This window comes from Pinus tabuliformis, chromosome 2_1 (genome assembly GCF_031772625.1).
Source record: "Pinus tabuliformis cultivar Carrire ecotype Pingquan chromosome 2_1, CPIR1, whole genome shotgun sequence".
Classification (NCBI taxonomy): Eukaryota; Viridiplantae; Streptophyta; class Pinopsida; order Pinales; family Pinaceae; genus Pinus; species Pinus tabuliformis.
Window position 1 is genome coordinate 827,944,908 of NC_142299.1, and position 8,381 is coordinate 827,953,288.

Here is an 8,381-nt window from a genome sequence, read left to right on the forward strand (position 1 = left end):
GTTTGCCCATCTAATATTGGTTCCGAATAAAAATTTCCCGGGGTGCTGCCCCAGACCCTATAGAGGGGGGCTACCCACCCCCTCAAACCCCTCATGGAAGTAATATAGCACAACCCAACAACTTTCAGCTTCAATGGCATTTCATCTGAAACTACAGGTCTACCTATTCTTTGGCATCTATCACATCTTTTAGAATAATTCTTTGAATCCTTGAATAGAGATGGCCAATAGTATCCTTGATTTAAGACCTTATATGTTGTCCTCTTCCCTACAAAATAACCACTACATGGTTTGTGATGGAATGCTTTTAAAATATCAATGATGTCATCTTATCTTATACATTTCCTAATTATAAGATCAAGTCTTGTATAGAAGATATCTCCATTAATCCAAGTGTATCTCGCACTGTCTCTAATTATTTTCTTTTTATGTTTGCTTGTGAAATGTGATGGTAATATTCTAAATGATATATAATTTGCTATATCTACAAACCATGGGGTTTTACTTGTTATACCAAATAAATGCTCATTAGGGAAGTTATCTGACACAGGTATAAGATCATCAGTAGAATGAAGTCTTGATAGAAAGTCTGCTACTTGGTTTTCTCTTCCTGGTTTATCTAAAACAATGATATTAAATTCTTGCATTAATAACAACCATCTAGTAATTCTGCCATTAGTAATTGTTTTGTTCATTAGATATTTAATGGTTGAATGATCTGTATGGAAAAATACTTGATAACCTGTTATATAATGCCTGAATTTATTAACTGCATGGACAACAACTAGCATTTATTTTTCTGTTATTGTGTAGTTTAATTAGCTCCGAGTTAAGTTTTTTCTTATGAAATAGATGACATAGTTAAACTGGTTTTCTATTTGTCCTAGAGATTCTCCTATTGTTGTGTGCGATGCATCAATAGATATATGGAACGATAGTGACCAATTCGGTCCTCTGAGAATGGGTGCTACAAACAATTTTTCTTTTAATCTTTCAAATGCATTTTGACAATTGGTAGTTCATTGAAACTCAATGTCTTTTGCAAGTAGTTTAAACAAGGGTAAAGCTATCTTACTAAAGTTTTCAATAAATATTTTGTAGTAGCTTGCATATCCCAAGAAACGTCTTACTTATTTTTGTGTTTTTGGTGGCATTAAGTTTACAATAACTTGTATCTTTGTTGCGTCTACCTTGATTCCTGAAGAGGAAATGTGGTGTCCCAACACTATCCCTTCAGTTAACATCATAAAACATTTCTCATTGCTGAGGGATAGGTTTGTCTCTATGCATCTCTTTAAAACTTTTTCAATATTCTTCAAACAATCATGAAATGTATTTCCATATATAGTAAAATCATTCATGTAAACCTCTACACATTCATGAATTAAATCAGCAAAGATTGCAAGGGTTTCTCTTTGAAAGTAGCAGGTACTTTACATAACCCAAAGGGAAAGACATTATATGCATATGTTCCCCATGTACAAGTAAATGTGGTTTTATGTTGGTCCTATAATGCTATCTTAATCTGATTGTATCTGCTAAAACCATCAAGGAAAGAAAAGAATTTTTTTCTAGCTAATCAATCTGGCACTTGGTCAATGAACGGTAATGGGAAGTGATATTTTAATGTTGCCTTGTTCAGTCCCCTATAATATACACATATTCTCCATTTTCTATTTTTCTTTGGCAACACAACTAATGGTGAAACCCATTGACTACATGAAATAGGATAGATGAATCCTACTTGTAACAATTTTGGCATTTCTTCTTTCACTATGTCTTTCATCATATGATTCATTCTTCTTTGTGGTGGTCTCACTAGTTTGTTATGATCATCAATATAGATGTGGTGAATGCATGTCTCTTGATGAATTCCTTGCATGTTTTTATAGTTCCAGGCAAAAGCTTTTGAATATTTATGTAATATTACAATTACCTATTGATCTTGTGATGGTTGTAGATTATTACCAATATTTATATTCTTTCCGACATTGATTTAAACAATTTTCATTTGAGAATTTGTAATTGAATTAACAGCAAAAGTGATTTCAAATGAATTCTACAATGATTGAATAGTACAATTTTCCTTAAAGCATTTATTTAAAATATGATTTGTAGCTTCATATTGTGTTATTCTTAATTGTTCATAAATTTTATATTCTGAAATAAAAAGATCCATTAAATCCTCATCCTCTTCCTCTTCTCTAAATCGAAGGCTTGAATAATGCTTAAAATAGGCTGAGTGTTTTATTGTTCATCATCAAGCCATGATAGTAAACAAGGATATTGAGTAGGAGTATAGAGTGTAATATTTTCCCTTTCATCTCCATGTACTATGATTATGCTTCCTGATCTACATCCAATGAAGGCATTCGCTGTGGCTAACCATGGTCTGCCAAGAATTAAAGGATGGCCTCCTAAATTTCTTTTTGGTTGCAAGATAAAAAAAAGCCTATAGGATATTCCCATGAATCTGAAGAGACAACGATGTCCTCAAGTATTCCTTCCGATACAACTTTAGATCTATCTGCTAGTTCTAAAATTGGAGTAGTAGGTCAGATGTTTGGCAATTTTAAATACTTCATTGTTTTTGTCGTCATGACATTTATAGCAGCCCCCTCATCAATTAAAGTTTTAGGAACTAAAAAATTATTGATTGAAATGGTAACCATAGGTATCCCTGGATCAATATATTTTTCAATTGTTGAATTTCTAGACATGAGACTAGCTAACTTGTCAAATGACTTGAATTGTGGGTGGATCTCTTTCTTTTTGCCTTTTTTCTTAATGCATAATTCCTTTATTGTTTTTCTATAAATTGGTATTTCCTTAATATCTTACAATAAATGAATTTTAACATAATGATTATGTAATTATTCCACAATATCAAATTCAGGAAAAGAAGTTGGATTTTTAATTTTCTGCTTTACTAACCTGTTTGGGTAAGGTGGTTTTTGAGTCATAATAGATTTTCCTTTTCGAATTTGATTTTCTGGACGAGATTTTTCATTGTTCTCCTTGTTCAGTTTTCTTTTCAATGATTGGTGGAGAATATTTGTGTAATACTTTCTAGACCTTATGTGGACATCTTGTATAGGAAGAATAAAATATGTAGGAAATAATGTTGTTTCTTCCATATTATATGTTGGCCTTTCCACTCTATTACTCAGATTTAGTACTGGCTGGGATAGTAATTGAGTTGGTCATGGTGGTGGTTGATTAGAAGGAAGTTGAAGCTGCTAAGGTTGAGTTATTGCAGGCATTGATTGTTGTGTAAATGGATTTGATTGAGTGGCTTGCTGGAATTATTGATATGGAAATTATTGTTGAGGATATCGTTGTTGATATGATGGATAAAATTGATATTGTTGAGGGTAAAATTGTTGAGAAGGTTAGGCTCCATAATCATATCCTTACCAACATTCTGAAGGTTGGTTTTGGTTTTGATTTTTCTGAGGAGGACAAACCTGCCATGCAATAGGAGTATTCCATGAATTCAGATATTGAACATTTTGTGGAATTTGTTGAGGAAACTGTTGATATGTACCTAGAAAACATGGTTGCCAAGCTCTTCTTCGTGCCATATAATAAAATCCTTGAGTTTCTTCTATTTGACTTGCTTGCAACTCTTTTAATTTTGGACAATTTTCTATAACATGATTTTTTGTACATGGTCCACAAACATGTATATTATTCAAAGGACATTCTTGTAAGAGATGCTCCTTACTACACTTAGGAAAAAATATTGACATTGTTTGTTCTTCTTGTTGTTGTTTCTTCTTTGCTTTTAATACATCAACTTGTGTTCCTAAGGTACTCAAAATATATATTTTAATTTTTTCTAACAAACTCCCTATTTCTGCTCTTGTCACTCCTCCTGCTGCAGATTTGGAAGCTATAGAAGTTACATCTCTTTTCCCTGTTTTGGATTTTCCTCTAGAGTAGTTTTGACATAGTTAAGCTATTTCATCAAATGGAATGTATGAAATATCTCCCTTACCCATTACATTCAGAATATCAAGATACTCATCTCTTATTCCTTTAAGAAAAAAATATTCTAATGGTATCAGGATTTAGAGAATGTTGTTTGGATTTTTGCAGGTTGTAAAAGAATCATTCTAAATATTCCTCCAAACTGTTATCTTATTGTTGAGACATTCTAAAAATATCTTCTTTTGAATATCTAGGTCTGCAATAGGCTTGATATTTCTTAAGAAAAATTTTCTTCATTTCATCCCAAGAACTAATAAAGTGTTCTCATAAACCCATAAACCATTTTAATGCAGTTGCTTTAAGAGTAGTAGGAAAAAGATGAAGCTTATATGTATCATCAATGTAACCATAAGTTCTACATAGGATATCAAATTCGAACATGAAAGAATCAGGATCTTTAGTAGACATTCCATAGAAGTTTGGTGAAAATGAAGGTGGAATATTCTTCACTTTTGCTGCTTCTCCTAGAATTTATTTAGTATCTACAATTGGAAAAAAAGTAGCTTCTTCATCATTTTTTGCATCTTGTCTTCTTGTATGATCATATTCTCTTTTGAGATCTTCCTCTCTTTTCCTTTATTCTCTCATCTCGCTTCTTCTTCTCTTCTCCTTTTCCATTCTTTTTGTTGTTTCTCATATTGTAGCCTTTGTTCAAGAGTGAGGATAGTAGATCATTGCCCTTATTCTTCCATATATTTTTTAGTAGTTTTAACTATTTCAATAGAAATTTTGAGATTCAACTTGTTCTTTGTTTTCAAAAATAGGTTGATCCATTTTTTTAAGAATGGGCTGATCAATTTTTTTTTTTTTTTTTCCTATGGAAGGTATTTCTATTTGTTTTTGTCTTCTTTTCATTTCATAGGCTAACAAAGTTAGTTTTTTTACAAGAGTTAACCTTTGTCCTGAACGTTGTTTTTCCTTTAACTCTTCCCAAGTTGTTTTTCCAACAATTGGTGTAGTCAATTCAAATGGAGGAATACCTACATCTACCAATGGTTTAGTAATTGGGGGGTATTGTTTTATGTATCTACCATTTTCATCTCTATACCTAGGCATAAATGACCATAATGAAAAATCCTATCTATGTTTTTGTATGTTTTTGTTTCTTTTATGTTTTTTTTCAAATAAACTTACTATTTAGTTTATCTAGAATATGCTTCCCAGAAACGACGCCAAAAATGTCAACTCGATTTATTGTGTAAGTTAAGACATGTATTTTACTATCAATTCAGGTTGGTAATCTTAGAAGAAAACCACAATTTATGGACTTTTGGATAAAAAATAATGTAGGAAGCAGTTATGAAAATGGAAGTTCATATTACAAATATAAATCATTCTAAGAATGGAAATACATATTATAAATTACTTCTCACAACTGAAGCAAAAACTATCTAAGTCTATTCCATAAAAGCATACATTATTGGTCAATGAAATTAGGCTATTTTAGAAAAACAAGGAAGAGGCTCTCTCAAAGAGACCTGGTTGTCCTCCCTCAACAATTCTATAATAACATTTCCAATATCTAAGTAAGCAAGAAATAATGTAATGAAGGCACAAAAACTTAATCTAAGAAAACTTGAAAGAATTGAATCTTGTTTAGTCTTAGTTTTAGCTCATGAAGAAGAGGCTCCCTCAAGGAGACCTAGTTGTCCTTCCATATTCAAGCTAATCACTAAAAGAAGAAATATTCACTTAACACATTTCATAAAATAAATTCATATTAAAGATATCTACAATTATTTACAGAAAATGAATATTATGAACATGGAAAATCAAACTAGCATGTGCACAAATATAAACATGATTCAACAAAGTGTACTTAGCTTGGATGGGGGCCCTCCAACATTTCTAGTACACCGCTAAAATATTTAGCTACAGCAATGTAGTCACTCCAAAAAACACAAAGAAATCATGAAGCAAAAGTTATGTCTTCAATTATCTCAAAAATAACAAATCTGTCTACATACTTCTAACTGTGAATGCCTCTCTTTAAATAGGAAAAATGATAACCAAATAAGCTAAAAAAACCATCATTAATGTTATCCAAATTCATTAGCTCAAAGCCATCCATTAGATATAAGAAATCTAGAAAAATTCCAAAAAAATCCTAGAACTGCCCCTTTTTAATAGGGATTTCTTGGTGACAGATCATGTTTGACCAACTTTGACTTGGCCTGTATTTTCTCATTTTGACCGAGCCAATAGCTGTTCATCCATCATTGGTTCCTAAGCTTTCCAAATATGTATTCATTTCAAGACCATGTGTCTTTCATATATCACTTTAACGAAGCTATTATGGAATTTCTAGTTCTATCAAAAAATGCTCTTAAAACCATATTTTTGCAAAAATATCTAGAAATTGAAAAACATAATTTTCGTACCTAAATATCCATAATAATGTCCAAGTAAAGCATATATGGATGATATAAGGTGGAATATGATGGAATTTAAGTGGATTTTTAATAATCAAAATTGATCAAAATCGAGAACCAACAATCCCATTACCTTTTGTGAGAGCGAAAATTGTTGCACTTGGTCTCATAATTTCGATATATCATGTTGCATTTTTTCCTCCTCTTCATGTGTCAAAGTAGAGATTTCAGGTTTCTTACTAGGTATCACCATTTTCTTTCTTTGGGGCATCAACTAACGATAATTTTCTTCACTATGCACTTTTAATCACTTCAAACTATTTTTCAAAACAAACTTACGGAAAGTTTTAAAATGACTACACACTTTTTTTCACTTTGTAGGAGCTTGATATTGAATATGTTGTATCTCTATAATTTGGAATTTGCAAAGTCTAAAATTTTTCTCGTGCTAGCGTTTTGAGCTCTCTTTCTAATGCCACAAGTCTGATCGAGATTGAATTTTCCAAGAAAGAGTTATGCCAAATATTCCACAATGACTTGATTATAGATTGGTTCAGTAGAGCTAACTTGTACCAAGTGACATGTGTCCCTCTTTCGACCTTAGGCCCTAGAAACAATACCCAAAAATACTACTGTCTGTTCTCTTTCTCTCACTTTTTACAAAATTTGAATCTCATTCTCAGAGAGAAACTTATGACGATTTTACCAAGGCCACCTATTTGAGTTGGAATTCGTGATCCTGAAAAAACCCTAACTTCCTCGGTTCATATCTCCAAAAATGTAGCGAGAAACTATCTAAAATTCAGCCATGATATTCGTCACGATTTGATCTCAAATGGGTTTTTGGTTTAGCTTCCAAAGCTTCATATAGAAAACGTTATTGTGAAAATTCCATGATGACCTATTTGAAGAAGTGAAACCTTAGAATCCAAAAGTTTGATACCAAATGTTATGCAACTAGATCAAAAAATAGAAGAAAACATAGATAAACGACTTCAAAATAGGACTCTTCGAGGGGGAAACCTCCTTTACATTAAAAAAATGAACAATTCTTAGATGATTCAAAAGACAAAACCTTCTTTCTATATATAAGAGTCTAAGGGGTCACAATATATTTAGAGCCGACATAACAATAATAACATAAGGGCACAACAATAACAATAGTAGGCTTCTATGGGGCACAATAATAACAATATTGGGACAGTAGGGGCACAAAAATAACAATAAGTGGCAAAAATGACAATAATTATGGGGGAATCACTACTATTATAGGGACCTAATAAGAGATTCTTGCCTGACTAGGAGATCCCACCCTCGACAGTAAATCCAGAACCTGCACACAGTCACCACCAAACAAGGAGTACAAATGGCCTTCCATAGAGGGCTGTTAGCATTAAAAAACCATAAACATGAACAATTGATCATAAATTTAGATTATCCGAAAGGGGACATTCACATTTATTGATAATGAAATGAAATAATACAATAAGTATACCTTCATGCATAAATCCTCCTCTCTAAATTCTAGCAGAGTCTCCTCCTATTTGAGCAATATGACCTCAAGACAAGATTTTTCACAATATCTGAATCAAAATCAAGATAGTATGACTTTATAATCCTCTCTAGCTCTCGCTCTATCTCTAGCCTATCTCTCAAGGATGGAAAAATATATAAAGACTCAAAGAACTCTCAATGAGGATGAATGTAGATGCATGGGGTGAAGATAAGTTAGGAAGATTCTCCAATAATCCGTCCAAGAAAACTCAAATAGATGAGATAAGTTATGGCTTCGAATTGATCTCCTAGGGGAAGTAAAACTCTAGAACATAGTCTAGGGCTGCAAGGACTGAATTGAGGAATTTTGGCTGTAACCTCTAGGAAAAAGTCTTCTCCCAATGGTTGAAGGCTTTTAGCAGCTCTATCACGCATTAGGTTCTAGTGGCTATGACCGAAAATAGCTCAGAAAAGGGTGTCAAGGCCTATAAAAAATCAACTAGTAGAGGAGATCAACAATAC